The following is a 16,629-nucleotide window of genomic DNA, read 5'->3' on the forward strand; positions in this document are numbered from 1 at the left end:
CGAGTGCCGACGAGTGGAGCGGCAGAAAAAATGAAAACATGATGGCATTTCGCGTGGTCCCCGGAGCCAGAAAGGTCAGGCGGGCAGCCGCTCGTGAAATGTCTCGCCCTCCGGACATCGAATAGGCGACAGCTGACTGACGACTGACAACAGCCATAGACGATTCCATTGGGAAATACTATTTCACTAGTGCTTGTTATTTTAGTTCTAGTTTCTGTAACACATACATACATATATAAAAAATACTCTAGATACATACAGGTGTTAAATATTCCAAACATCGAACAAACAACAAATGACTGACAATTGACAAGTACTGTAGCCGATTCCATTGGGAAATAGTTTTTGTAACACATACATACATTATTTAAAGAAAACTCTATACACATAACACAAATACCTACGATACTGTAAATAGAGCGCATTTAACAAACTTTAGCACTTATTTCTTACCATCCAGATACAATAGTGCAGCGGCTTACTGTTTGTTGGCGACGGAACGCCCTTTATATAAATTTACCTTTTTAAATTTTATATTTTTCTATTTCGAATGTGTCTTTTTATAACTTTTTTGTTTTTCATTGTATTGGCACATACGTCTTGTAAATAAAACTGGTTTAACTGTAATCATATTTAATTATAGCCGTTGCCCTACCCTTCACATTAATACTGTTTATTCTGAAAATACTTGACTAGTCTAGTAATTTTATTAACACATATATATGTATATATGTTTATCATCCTTTCAAATAAATAAAAATAGTTTTATACTACATAATCGTACATATTGATAAATAAAAAATGTAAACTACACAGAGATTAAAAACTAAAAAAGAAGAAATGTTAATATTCACCAATAATCTGATAAGAAGTTTAACGATTTTTGGAATAGTAACTGTTTAATTTTGATTGTTAAATAAATAAATAAAACACTGCAAATATGGCTTTCAACAAAATTTTGCACCCATTTTTTTTTGCATGTCTGTGTTTCGGTTTGAAGGGTGGGATATGGCGTAAATTTACAGGGTACAGAGGAATAACACCTGAGTCCTCACGAATGGCAACGCATGGGGGTATCATGGACGAAACAGTATACTCTATTATGTCCATGGTACTCATGCTCATTTCTATAGACGACGGTTACCACTTTCCATCAGGTAGGCCGTCAGCTTGTTTGCCATTCTAAGATGTATAAAAAAAGATGCGACTCACCAACAATTATTAGCATTTCATAAGAATTTTTGCAGTCAATACCTTACAATAGCAGAAAAGAGCTCAGGATTATCATTAATTTTTTAATCTATTCAATCGGAAAAGATATTTTAAATCCCTTTTTTTGTTAAATAAAAAAAAAACATAGTAATCTAACAAAAAGATATACATGAAACTATATGCAGCATCAGTAAATAGGTGCACAACAACTATTGCCAACACCAAATAGATAACAATAATTAATATAATAATTCATTCAGCCATTACATCTTGTGATAAACGAGACTCTATAATTAAAGAGTGGGGTGCGAATACCCCTTATAGTCACCATTAATACTTATCTAACACGGAATAATGTAATTAATCTCGCACAAACTGTTTTATAAGAGAGTCGTGAGAATACGCACTTGTGCCAGCCCCCGCAATAAAAAAAAAAAACAAGAAAATTTTTGTAGGTTATGTCGAACAATCCATCATGTGCGTCAGATTAATGTTTTGATGTATGTGGTACATTAGGCCGTGGTGAATAGAAAGACTGTTGCATTTGGGAGGTTATTTGCACGTGTGAAAGTCTTGAATGCTCTTTATTGTCAGTGACTTTTTGTGTGTGTGATAGACAGAGTTTCACTATGTTTTTCAACCGTTGAGAACGGCAAACAAGTTGAGGGCCCACCGGATAGTAACTAAGCACGGGTAATATCGGTATCACGTGATATCTATATATTGAGTTCTTTTGAAAGTTAATGACGAAAAAACGTATATACCTATCACCCATTTCGATACCGCCTATACCAGTCAGATCTTCATTTGTTTTAATCGGGTGCTTCATTTCATTATTATATATTGGACAATTGATATTTAATATATCTTTTGTTAGATCAATATCTAAATATGGTAAGTACAATATCTAGATATTGCTATATATTAGCCATATCTAATAGTAACAGTCGCTTGTAAAATATGAACAATGCTGTTCGTACGCAAAAATTATCCATCACATTCATAAACGTAATTAGACGGTGCGGGAGGAAAGGGATTGTTAGTAATGGGTCCTAATAGCCCCATTGCTAGTAATATATCCTATCAGCTCGACCTCCACGCGGCTCCCCCTGGAAACCATAGTGATTAATTCTTGTCGAATTCTTCACGATGAGCCGACTGACCTGCTTTCATCCTTATCTATCACTGGTGTCCCGCCAGCGTATACCGTTAGCACAGGTGGGGTTACCCATTAAAAAAATCCGCGATGTATTTATACTTAATGTTGGTATCTCTATCGCACAATAACGAATAGTATAAGAGCACGTACAGTCTTAAATAGAAATTTACTTGCACTAGGATTAATATATTTTGTATTACTGTGGCACACGCATGAAGAAAAAAAAAATTTATTATGCATTCTGATTTTGTTTTTGGTTTTTTTTTTTAATCTTTTGTACATGTATCGTTTTTTATCTTTTTTCACTTTGCTTTTGTATCTTTTGCTGTTTGTGTGCTGTAAGTGATGCAAATAAATTATCTATCTATCTATCTATATTTTATTGTTTTTGACGAAGCATTTGTATAAGAATGCTCTTTCAAAGTAGATCTTTTTAATCATGAGTCTAATATAGCTATGATAAATATGCATGAAATTTTGTATTATAATCAAAATAAAAATTAAATTTTATTTAAAACGAAACAGAATTTCCTTAATATTGTTTATAACTTTAATATAAATAAAATGTAGTACCATATTAAACATAAAATACTTTGATCCTAACTTAAATGTTATAATTTTTTTAAGTTTAAAAAAAATCCAATAAACCCAATCTCAATTAAAAGCTACATAACCTCGTGATTTTGCATTCCAACTATTAATTAACTAGTAAACATAATACCGCATACCCTGTGGCAATTACCTTGTTATCTAACGCTACTTATGACCACCAAATTTCCGCGCGAATGACGCTATAACAATATCCGACACTAATAAAGCCCTGAATCCTTTCATCTGTACGCAACTGCGCAACATTGTGTGCTGTAATTGGCATTAAAATTCGTGAAAGAAGTGGTAACCCCAAACAAGCGCTTATCGCCACATCGGTGCACTAAGCAACCGCCGCCCTCTGCGGCTAATGAATGCATAGCCCCCAGGTATTACTATAAACTGACTACTTGAAAATAGTCGTTCGAATGGTCTAAACTAAACTAATCGCCATGTGCGGTGCATTTTTTGTGAAATTAAATATTTATTTATTTCTATATTTATAATAAGAACGCTTTTAAGAACAGTTACTACGATATGTAATGACATTACTTGATATTATTTTTCTAACTACTAATGCCTAAGATAGGCATTTATGAATATGCGAAATGTATAAATATTACGATTTCTGTCTATTGAAGCGATTTTTGAATGAACAATGTTTTGGTTTGGACAGATCAACATGTTACCTAGTTAAAGTTGCCATAAAATTAATATAATTTACAAACATTCTTAAATCTGTTATAATCTTAATCTTAAAAACAAAAAATAATATTTTAAATAAATACCTATATCCTTAATACATCCTGAGATTAATATAAGTGGATTTAATTTACGTCATTTAATCGAAATAACTCAAAACATAAATCTACACTCCGCATTCACCCATAGAAAGTTCATTCAGAATTTAAAACATACTCAAAGAACAAACACAAATTGAAACTAAACCACACGTCCGAAATTCAATTAAAACTTTGTGAACTTCGAGAGACGTGTTTGCTGGGGTGAAGTTATACAATTTTATATTGTTCATGTGTAAACTGTATTGACGTAATCTTGATAATTGCTGTTTGTTAGTACACTGACTAGCCAGAATTTCGTATTAACAAATAAAAAAAAAACTAACAACTTTAAATGTATTATTTAAAAAAAGAACAAGTATTAAAATTTTAATTTCAGTGTTTATAGACTTCCATACTCGAACGGTACAAAGAAACCTCTATGGTGGAGCTTTGTCTATCTGTTTGTCACAGATTTATTTCTCAGCAACTAAAAGTACTAAAGTTTGATATATAGTTATATCTCTGTATATATGTAGGTAAACAGTATATTATGTATCTCAAAGGGAAAATTGCACTTTAAAATGGTCAATAAAATGACCCTAATAATTGTTTTTTTTTTAATGGATGACAATGGAATGGTCACCCCGCCCGCGCTATCGTTATACACTGGCGGAGTACCAGTGAGAGATGACAGGTGAAGATGAAAGTAAGTCAGTTAGCTCATCGTGGCAAATTTAACGATAAATTAGTCACAATGTTTTCCAGGAGGAACCGCGTAGAGATCGACCTGAGAGGCTATATTGTTAGTACTGGGGATTAACCTCCCCATTACTAACAATCCCTTTCCTCCTAATGGTTGTGTTTTTTTTTTAATAGGTGAAAATAGTATGGTAACCCCGCCTGCGCTAACGAGATACGCTGGCGGAGCACCAGTGAAGGGTGATAAATGAGAATGAAAACAGGCCAGTTAGCCCATCATGATGAATTCATCAGAAATTAACCATGATAGTTTCCAGGGAGAACCGCGAGGAGGTCGATCTGGTTACGTATATTGCTAGCAATGGGATTCTTAGTCTCCATTACTAACAATCCCTTTCCCCTAATGGTTGTGTTAGGTAACCCAATTGCCACACTAATGAGTAGCGATAAAGAAAAATAATCAATTAATTTACTAAGATCAAATAGAAGCATACATACATGTATACTACAAAAAACGGAATAACCACATACATAAAATTAAAAAAAAATAAACACGAACCTGTTTCATCGATACTGTTAGGTAACTAAACACAAAACGTTCCCTTCTCGTATCTATCATATGGAATTAACGTACGTTTTTTTATTGGGTAATAATGAAGTGATAATCGCCGTGTGTGCCCCGACATAGAATGGGCCACCCCTTCCTTTCCCATGGGCACAGATAATATAGTACTATACTAGCCATGAGTGTCGTAAGAGGCGACTAAGGAGTTCAAGGGATAGATAGCAGCGTCCCTCTTAAAACATCTCTAAAAACCTAACGGCGGTTGCCAACCCGCCTGCCAAGCGTGGCAACTACGGGTAAAACTCCCTTACGGGGAAGACTTATGTCCAGCAGTGGACAATAAACGGCTGAAATAGTAATAAATGGATGAAAATTCCATCGTCATACATTAAAAAGTCTACCTATATATGATATTAACACACTAGAATATATACAAAAAAAAACAGAGAAAAAAATAACAAGTAATATTAATACCGAACCGATTACATTTTAAAAACACGTTAAATTTAAAATATTTTAAAATATACTTCTATATTAAAATAGTACGTATGAAACAATCTTCAAAATGCTTTTTCATTAGAACAATATACATATATTAGTTTACATACGAAGTTATATACCTACTTAAATGGATTGGTCACTAAACAAAATTGGACATAAAATATTAGATGGCGCTACAATCAAGACTCGTGATTTTTGCTGATTGTTGTATTTTCAACTCTTTTTTATATTATTAATACTCGTTTTTACTTTTATTACCTTACCTATTAATTTTTATTATATTTACTATCTATCGGTCAAAAGAAAACAAGATTCTACAACACACTGAAATTTATTTATTTATTTATTTACACAATATGTTGATATTGTTTTGCGATAAAGGAAAAGTTAAAAAAAAATGTAAGATATTTAATAATCACCTGACAAGTAGAGTACAACTCAATAAATACAAAAAGGAAATTACCAAACAATCTTTTCTACCTCGGTCTATCTGTCTAGACCCAGTCTAAAATCTACCAAAAGAGTAGAAAACTGTGGTAGTTATTGACGAACATGTTGAATGGTTCTTAAGTGGTACTAGATCATTCTATTATTTTAAACAAAAGAATTGTCGAACAGAATTCGATTGACCTCGAACATTAGTCTCGTTCCAAACAAATTCGTACAGATGAAATGAGTGTGTCCAATCCGTCAATCACGTCACTACGTATGCAAATAACAGTAATCGTAATTATTGCGTTGCCGATTGATTATAGTCGGGGAGGTGTATTCTGATTATAGATAATTATAGTTGGGGGAGCCAGGCACCGCTGGCTCTGATGAGCGATTTGGGTATTATTTGCGCTTTATTTGGGTATTTATTGCGCTTGAGTGACGACGCAGATATTATGCTCGGTTATAATATGGCGCGTCCCTTGAGGGCCTTCACCCTTCGCTTGTGTGGACATCGATTTTGTGTTTACAACGCGAAATTCTATTTCAATCGTCCATAAATATATATGTTTAAAATTAGAATTGTCACAGCGGTTTTAGATTAGACACGAGGATAAATAATGAAATTTTGTTCCCTGACAATGAACGTTATAGACGTAACTAAATTAATTAGAGTTAAATAGGTTTTAAATTAATCTTTAACCGTGATTACTGTAATGAACTAATTATTTTTGAGATTCTGTAAGATTTTATTTATTAAATAATTTTTAAAAACTTTAAAAGAAGTGAAAATCTCACAGTACCTGATTGTTTCCCTGAAATGAAAAAGTTCTGTAGAGAATTCTACTAGCATTAAGTTCGCTTTTTGTACTATATTTTCTTTTGGTCAAAGTGAATATAAATAAATATTATATAATGACATGAAAATAAAAATAGCTTATTCGTTTCCATGATAACATCACATATGACGAGACCTAGTAAAACACTACGCACCATTGCATTATAAAACCATAGTTGTGATGCTGCTGGCTACCCATTATTTACTGATATTTACTCAGTGTTATATTAACTTATATATTATATTTCTTACTCTTTATCACGCATGTCGAAAAAATGTTTACCCTTAATGCCTATATCACCATATCAAAAATACAATGTGATTGAGCAAAAAAATCACAACACATTTTTCTACCATTTTCTACCACATCCGTACCGCTATAAATTATTCGCAGCAGAGGGCCGACGCGCTGTGACCCCGACCTCCAGTCGATTAAGCATCACTAGCTCTTCCTTCAATTTCATATTTATAAATGGGGATTACGTAAAAATGCCAGCGTAATGGATCACCTAGTGGACTTAGGCCGTCGGACCGGCGGGGGGAGGGGAAGGCAAATTTCGGAGGGAGGGGCGGTTCTGATCGCCGGACTCATCCATCACGCGGCTCACGCATGTGAATTGGAGCGTTTTATCTGGAGATAGCCGCGAATACCTATTTAAATATTTCGTCGTTTAGCCTCCAAAGGTATACATGACGTGACGCTAATGGTCTGCTGACGACACAATGTTAGTGGCAGCCCGTACCTGTATCTACAGGTAAGTGGGAACCACAGTGTGGATAGTGCCTTACACTTTCGACTATACCAAGTATGACTTATTTAGTAAATTTTTTTAAGTTTGAAAAAATTATGCATTGTTTACTTCTTATAAAAAACAGAATTTATAGATGTGCCCCTGTGTCAAATAAATACCTACTACTAGTAGTACTATAAATTCAGAGTGCAATACATTCATGGCACAACAAACAAATATTTGCGACTTAAGACTCAAGATATTTATTCATATCTCCCGATCCCCTATAATGTGTGTAAAATGTTACAGACTGTAACTGTCTTGTAATTATCCATAATTTTATGTATAACATATATACATCGAAACTAGAAACAATAGACTATTGTGACACTCACGAAATATCAGATCTTAATTATATTTATACCGAATCAGTCAGCGTTGACCTATCCACATGGCAAATAGAGCCACAACCTAAACTGTCTATTATTAATATTACAATAAAGTCTAAAATAACTAGTAATTATATATATATATATATATATATATATATATATATATATATATATAAACAAAATTTCATCTTGTGATCTCAATTGTACGTATATTCATGACATTTATTTACGTATCGCTTTATCAAATAGTCATATAGTGCGAAATTGTTCATATCTACACAACTTGATAGGGGTGGGTAATATATACCATAGCAATATCTATATATTTTAGTTACAAAATCTATATATTACTTTAATAACGAATATGTTAAAAGACTGTTATCCAAAAAAAAATATTGGATAACAGATTTTTAACACATTGCAAAATAGATATCTAACGATATGGGCGATATCGAAATGAGTGATAACCTTTTTCCTACCATCAATATCCAGAAGTACCATCAATGTACAAAAGTCGATTGCTTGGGTACTTCTGTCCCATTCATGTTTCAACCGTAAAGCAGCTGTGTTTGCATGGCTGTATTATGGTTTCAAGGATGGGATATGGCGTGAATTTACTGGGTACATAGGAATAACATCTGAGTCATCAGGAATGGCAACGCATGGGGGGTAACATGGGCGAAACAGTATACTCTGTCATGTCCATGGTACTGCTCATGTCTATAGGCGACGGTTACCACTTTCCATCAGATGGGCCGTCAGCTTGTTTGCCATTCTAAGTTGTATAAAAAAAATCAATAAAATTAAATATAATAATATTAATATTCTTTTACACTTACATATCCCTACTACAGTCACTTATTTTGTTTACGTAATTCATAGACAGAATGCCGACAGTAAGTTTTCTTATCAGCAGGCAACTATGCTTATATTTATAGTAAACAAAAAAAAAATTAAGCAAGTATAACAAAATATATTAATTATTTACCAATTCTTCTTACTTCAAGTCAAGCTTACATGTACCTATCAACCATGTGACCGATCTACAAAACTTGAATACCTCTAAAAATCAGGTAGAGTATTTATTACTCGAGCGTAGCGGATAGAAACTAAATACAGGTAAGCTGCATTATTATTATGTTTTTTTTTTATTCCATTCTCAAAACGTTTTTTTTTTTTAGGTTTTTAATCTTAGACTTACGACTTACTTATTATTATAATGCAATTAATTAATTTTATTGATAACATAATATCTACTATTAAAACACATCATTACCGACGAACAATAAAATTACATAGAAATTATGTAGATAATAAGCTTTTGCAAGCTTTATTAAAATCATCTTTTTTTAATATTTATTTTTATAATTATACCTACCGCTGCATTTAGTACATTATTACCTCTGTATGCTTAGAAGATCCTGAAGCTACATTAAAGCTAACTTTTAAATATAATCTTCATACTAATTCGCAAATAATAAAAAAACTGCCAAGTGCCTAAATGGACAATTTACAACCACAAAAACAGACATATTTACAACCTACCAAAATGACGATCGCCAACAAACTACAGATTTCTATAACTAGTATTGTAATACATTGACCAATTAATATAAAAAGAAATGGAATGCGGACCAATTTGAGGTTATATAGGTACAATTACCGACTAAATATCGCAAATTGCTTAAGACTTTCCCCATAACTATATCATGTGTATAAAAATTAAGAAGTTATATATCAGAAATCGATTTATATAAATACCTAATAGGTACACTTTACGTTATAAATGTGTTTTATTAAAATAAAATGTTTCCGCTCCGCTTTTCACAAAGCGCCAGCCTAAATAAAGCATGAACCGATGACCTCAAGTTTAACGCGCACTTCTAACTGTACATTAATAGACAAATCGTGTTACTATTTAGACTAATAATGTGTACTTAGTGTTTTTTGTCCTTTTGTCGACACTGGAACGTAACGGATACGTTAATGATTCACAATCTTGCTTGTTAGAGATGATATTCGTTCTAGAAACAACACGACGAAAGTATTGGTTGGTAATTGGTACTTGAATATATAATAAACATATATAATATAGTAATAAGTAATTAATAATAATCATCGTCATCATCATTTCAGACATTATCCATCCACTGTTGGACATAAGCCACCCCCATAGACTACCATAAAGAACGGTCCTAAACTAGCTGCATACACTGACTCCCTGCAATGCATTTCAGGTCGTCACTCCTTCGTAATAATTACTTGAACTAAATAGAACAAAACCAAGTAAGTGCTTGGTTCTATTCTACATAGGAAGACTATAATATTTATGTTTACGGACGTACATAGTATTATACTATTTGTAAATATTCTCGATTTTTTCAGCATATTATTTATTTATTATTTATACTTTATTGTAGACACTAACAATACATAAAAAATATGAAAGAGATAAGCAAATACACAAGGCGAGCTTAACTCAAAAATTCTTTTCTAGTAAACCCGAAGTGAACAGGAGCATCAATTAGTTAACATGTGAGTTTAAATATTTCATTTTAAATTAATATAAAAGCTAAACCTGAAAAAAAAACACAATATATGCTAATTTTCTTTATTTATTTGTATCAGCTACTTTAATACAGTTATAATCTATACCTATAGTACGTAACTAATACGAATATACCCTTCATCTTTACAAAAACAATCATGCCTCATTAGACAGATAATACGATACTACAATGAAGGCTTATTGGCATCGAGTAATGTCAGATTAGTGGTATAACTTTATAAATAGATCAACCCAAACAATTTAGCGGACAACACACGCGGCAACCGCCCTTGAACTAAGGCTCCGGAGGCAGCGCGCGCGGGCGCGAGGCGGGCCCTCGCCGGCCAATCAGCGCCCCTTCACATTTTTCAGCCCCCGCCCGACGCCGGACTCTGCCCAAAAACAAAAGGATCAAAGTCGGCGAAACCTATCTCTTTCTTTGTGAGGCCAGCAAACGGGCATCGATGAGAGGATGGAGATACAGTGTCGCGCGGGCGCGAATCGATAAGCTCGCCCCACCGCCCCACCGGCCCCCGGGCGCCCCCTGCGCCCCGCCGGCCGCCGGCGCCCCCCGCCCCCGCCGGCCATTTGCACGGATGTTTACTATTATTATTTTATTGAACGGACGCTCTAAACGATATAGGCATATTTACAAATCATAAGCTCCCAATTTGGAGCAATTACCTTACTGCCATTTTGAGAGCGAAAAGCGGTCTTAGACAAAAACGCAGCGTCGCTCTCGCTTCCGAGAAACGATTATGTTCACTCAAATGGATTTCGTGATAAATTATGTAATAAATGCCTATATGAGTTTAGTACCTATCTTACAATGATATATTAACTTAACTTTTAAAACCACACGTTGATATTACATTCAACATTACCTAAGTGTAGGATCTAACTAGAACATTAAATACCTAGGTAAACTTTTAACCGTTAAGTACACTTAGAACCTAGGACATTAGGTTTCGATACGGAGCAGTGTTTTTTTTTTCTCTTTGGAACTTTGGAAAAACGTGTTACCTATATTAAAAAAAAAAATTACCTAAGTTAGAACTATTCAAAGTAGTGTTAAAGCATTATTACATTATTATAACCGGAAATTGAATATGAAACCTTATTCAAAAATACCTAAGTTCACAGATTCAATTGCTGGTCGACTTACTTTAGAAAACTGTATAATTTTAAATTTGCTCGATTCTGAGTAATATCTATATCGTTATAGATTTGCATATTTATAATATATACTTGGACACAAAATAAATTATTTAACTATCTAATAACTTGTAATAACATGGATAATTTTGTTTAAATTAAGTAGAGCTATTGCTATAAGCCTAAAGTAAATTGCAAATAAACACGAATACCTAATTTGTTCTACAGTTATTTAGATCACCCTTTATAAAAATTATCAATTATTATTATATTTAACTTTTCAACTAAATAATTATACAATTATATACTTGAAGAGCTACAATTACACTTATTAACTTTCGTCATCATCATTTCAGCTATTATTCGTCCACTGCTGGGTATAAGCCTCCCCCATAGACTGCCATGAGGAACAGTCCTGAGCCATATTATTAACTTTACATTTGATTAAAATAATCATTAATTAAATTATTATATCTAATATAAGTCGAAATCGAAAAACGGCAATTTTTTATTTTATTCTGAATTTCCCATGTCCACTACATGACAGTTGAGCATGCTATATAATAAGTAATTATTTTGTTGTATACGTATCAACATGGCTTTATTTTGCTTTGGGAGAAGCGTTTGGATATTATAGCAGAACGATGCTCTAAAATCATGCAAGCGAGTACAATTTCTTGTGTCATACTCAAAAATCAACAAACTAATTTCATCTAATCGATTTTAAATACATACATTATATTTATATTTACCAGAGGGAGACTTTGTACAAAAGTCGATTGCTTGGGTACCTCTGTCCCATTCGTGTTTCAACCGTGAAGCAGTTGTGTTTGCATAGCTGTGTTTCGGTTTGAAGGGTAGGATATGGCGTGAATTTACTGGGTACAGAGGAATAACATCTGAATCCTCAGGAATGGCAACGCATGAGGGGTATCATGGGCGAAACAGTATACTCTGTTATGTCCATGGTACTGCTCATGTCTATAGGTGACGGTTACCACTTTCCATCAGGTGGGCTGTTAGCTTGTTTGCCATTCTAAGTTGTATAAAAAAAAAAGTAAAAAATTTGTCAACTATAAAAAACACTTAGATATTCACAAATAGGTAATATTTTTTTTTTATATTTAGTACCTAGCAGTAGTTATTTGAAATTTGTTTTAAACATAAAAAATCTATTTATTATTTTTAGGAATGAATATGTAATTAACACGTTTAAATTTATTAACTTAGATACAACGGTAATAGTACATTTATTAATAATAAAAATCACAAAGTCATTCAATCAATCATTCAATCAATAATTCAATCAAATTTACTATCGACTATACGATGGTAAATTTGAATAAATACTCTCTGTAGTTCATTTTTGTATAAAAAATAGATATATAAATACATACAAAATAGAGCGTCGTTTTTCTAAATCGAATAATCGAAATAGTAAGTTTTCCTTAATTTTTATTGTTTAGTAGGTATCAAACGAAATGTCACTAGAAAGATATATTTGATCTAAAAAAATAGTTTATAGAGACATATTAAATATGTTCATAACTAAATTGGCGATATCGCAATTAGGTGCCAATTTATAAAAACAGTTGAAAATTTTTCAATATTTGTGATTGATTATTTAATAAGTACTCTGCTACGAACTAATGCCTGGTATTGCAGGCGTTCAAAGGCTACGGTAACCGCTTACCATCAGGTGGGCCGTATGCTTGTTTCCCACCTCAGTGGTATAAAAAAAAACTAACACGTTAATCATAGTATACGTTACAAATATAACCGCATAAAAACTTTGCGCTTAGGTAAGTACTTCATATTTCACGTCAACGTTTCAGTTCGCTAACAGAGCCATTTTTTAACTAATAGATCCGAAACATTGAAAATTATTTAATTGTTAATAGCAACGTTATAACACTTGGTCAAACTAAAGTTTTAAACGCTCTTAATAAATAAAAATATTCCTAACTATTTATTCTGATACCTACTATACGCAATGTCTTTCAATAAGAGATGGCTAATATCAGATATAGGGGGAAAAGGGATTATTAGTAATGGAGACTGAGAATCCCATTGCTAGCAATATACCCCACCAGGTCGACCTCCTCGCGGTTCTCCTTGGAAACTATCATGGTTAATTCCTAATGAATTCATCATGATGGGTTTCAACTGGCCTGTTTTCATTCTCATCGATCACGTTTCACTGGTGCTCCGCCAGCGTATCCCGTTAGCGCAGGCGGGGTTACCATACCATTTTCACCCATCAAAAAAAAATATCCGATATCTATATATTGAGTTCTTCTGAACATTGATGACTACCCATTGCGATAGGGGGGAAAGGGGTTATTAGCAATGGAGTTCGACAGCCCATTGCTAGCAATATAATATCAGGTCAACTCCCACGTGGTTCCCCCTGGAAACCATCGTGAACAATTCTTGTCGAAATCGTCACGATGGGCTAACTGGCCTGTTTCATCCTTACCTATCATCCTTCACTGGTGCCCCGCCGGTGTATACCGATAGCGCAGGTAAGGTTACCATTCCATTATCACCCATAAAAAAACCCCATTGCGATAATGCCCATAGCAGTCGTATATCTATATTCATTACTAGCTGTTGCCACCGACTTCGTTCGCGATTCCGTCGTTTTTCGTAAAATAAGTAGCCTATGTCCTTCCCCACGGTTCAGTAGTTTTGATGTAACGGACACATTTCCCTTCACCGCTCTGCTCCTATTGATAGTAGCGTGATGAAAAGTATACTATAACCTGCCCAGGAGTATGAAGAATAATTGTACCAAGTTTCGTTAAAATCCTGCGAGTAGTTTTTGTTTCTATAACGAACATACAGACAGACAGATAAAAATTTTACTGATTACATTTTTGGCATCAGTATCGATCACTAATCGCCCCCTAATAGTTATTTTGGAAATATATTTCATGTACAGAATTGACCTATCTACAGGTTTATTGTAAGTATAGATGAACGAATTTTTCTTTTCGATACTAAGTATAACATTAGATAACCGACTGTTAATATATCTGTTGGGGGGAAAGGGATTGTTAGTAATTGAGACTGAGAATCCCATTGCTAGCAATATACCCAACCAGGTCGACCCCCTCGCGGTTCCCCCTGGAACTATCATGGTTAATTCCTGATGAATTCATCATGATGGGCTAACTGGCCTGTTTTCATTCTCATCTATCACCCTTCACTGGTGCTCCGCCAGCGTATCCCGTTAGCGCAGGCGGGGCTACCATACCATTTTCACCCAACACAAAAAAAATCTGTTATTGGACCAATATATGTATAGATATTGTAACTACGATATACAGATATTGTTGTATATTACCCATTCTTAGTTCAAATGGCCTTAATATAGAATAATAACCTCATATGCGCTATTGGTATGTGCTGATAGAGTATCTGTGAATGTGGGGGGAAGGGATTGTTAGTAATGAGATTTAACAGCCTCATTGCTAGCAATACACCCTATTAGATCGACCTCCACGCGGTTCTCCCTGGAAACCATAGTGGTTAATTCTTGTTTAATTGGTCCCTAAGGGTCAACTGACCTGCCTTCATCTTCACCTGTCACCCTTCACTGGTACCCCACTAGTGTATACCGATAGCGCAAGTGGAGGTCACTATTCCATCTTCACCCATTAAAAAAAACCTGTGCATGTTAAATTAGTTGGCCCATTGTGGCGACACTTTGGTTTCCAGGGGAACCGCAAGGAGGTCGACCTGACAGAGTATATTGCTATTAATAAAGCTGCCAGTCTAAATTACTAACAATTCCCTTTTCCAACCTCAGCCTGCAACATCGAATATGTCATACTAGACGATTTTGAAAAAAAGTTTGCCCCTTTTTAATGCTATAGTTTCTATAAGAGAAAACTCATTGAGAAGTTACTATTCAGTCATACAGATATACCTGCATATACTGTAATTGAAAGAAATTCAAATCAGAGTTCGAAGCTGGCTTTAAATTTTATTAATGCCACTATAATTATCATTGGGATTTGATTTTCTTATTTTAATAAAATTTCTGCTAAAGTAATTTTAAATCACCGTATTTTTAGAAACAATTAATAATTCTATTAGACATAATAAAGAGTTATAAGATTAATTTAATAGGGTATTTTAATTGACCTTTTATTAATATTCTTTAACAAAGATCGATTTAACTCACCTGGATTTTAATTCTGACTCTACCTACGGCATTTAATCATTTGGTAGATTGGGTAGCTATTAATTATTATTTTGTCTCAACAATGGCTTCTATTGGCGTCATACACTGTGATAGTTCTGTTTATACGATAGGTGACGATTAACTTTCCAATAAAAGCGTCGTGAGCTTATATGACATACTAAATTGCATGAAAAAATATTACAATAATTTTATATGAATGGTCTGAACAAAACTCTTATTAAAAACGAAAAAAATTAAAGCAGTATTTCTAAAAACTATTAAAATGTAAATTGTACTAACTTTTGTAAAAAGTAAACTACGTAGTAACAAAATACAAGATACTATAATGTGCGTTGAGTGTAGGTAATATCTACTTACAAAAAATTAAGGTGTAACCATAGGTTATACCTTCCCTCCCTTATACCTTGCAGCCTAGATGGTCGCGTTAAGCGCGATTGCAAAGATGGTTTCTCCCCTGAAACCTCTGGTTATGAAATGAGGTTCTTCAAAAAAGGGGTAAAGAGCTTTGTGCAGGGTCGGCAACGTGCGCGTAGTGCGCCTAGTATTGCAGGCGTTCATAGGCTACGGTAACTATTTTTTTTTTGATGGGTGAAAATAGTATGGTAACTCCACCTGCGCTAACGGGATACGTTGGCGGAGCACCAGTGAAGGGTGATAGATGAGAATGAAAACAGTCAGTTAGCCCATCATGATGAATTCATCAGGAATTAACCATGATAGTTTCCAGGGGGAACCGCGAGGAGGTCGACCTGGTTGGGTATATTGCTAGTAATGGGATTCTCAGTCTCCATTACTAACAATCCCTTTCCCCCCA

At 34.0% G+C, this 16,629-nt stretch overlaps 1 long non-coding RNA gene across 5 annotated transcripts in view; it reads right to left on the reverse strand.

Annotated features, from left to right (window-relative positions):
- LOC128202251 (uncharacterized) overlaps positions 1-16,629 on the reverse strand; it is a 413,441-nt gene that overhangs the window by 336,642 nt on the left and 60,170 nt on the right. The gene's annotated exons all lie outside the window — the stretch shown is intronic.

Source organism: Galleria mellonella, unplaced genomic scaffold, assembly GCF_026898425.1.
Source record: "Galleria mellonella isolate WM207_F2 unplaced genomic scaffold, CSIRO_AGI_GalMel_v1 utg83, whole genome shotgun sequence".
Taxonomy (NCBI): Eukaryota; Metazoa; Arthropoda; class Insecta; order Lepidoptera; family Pyralidae; genus Galleria; species Galleria mellonella.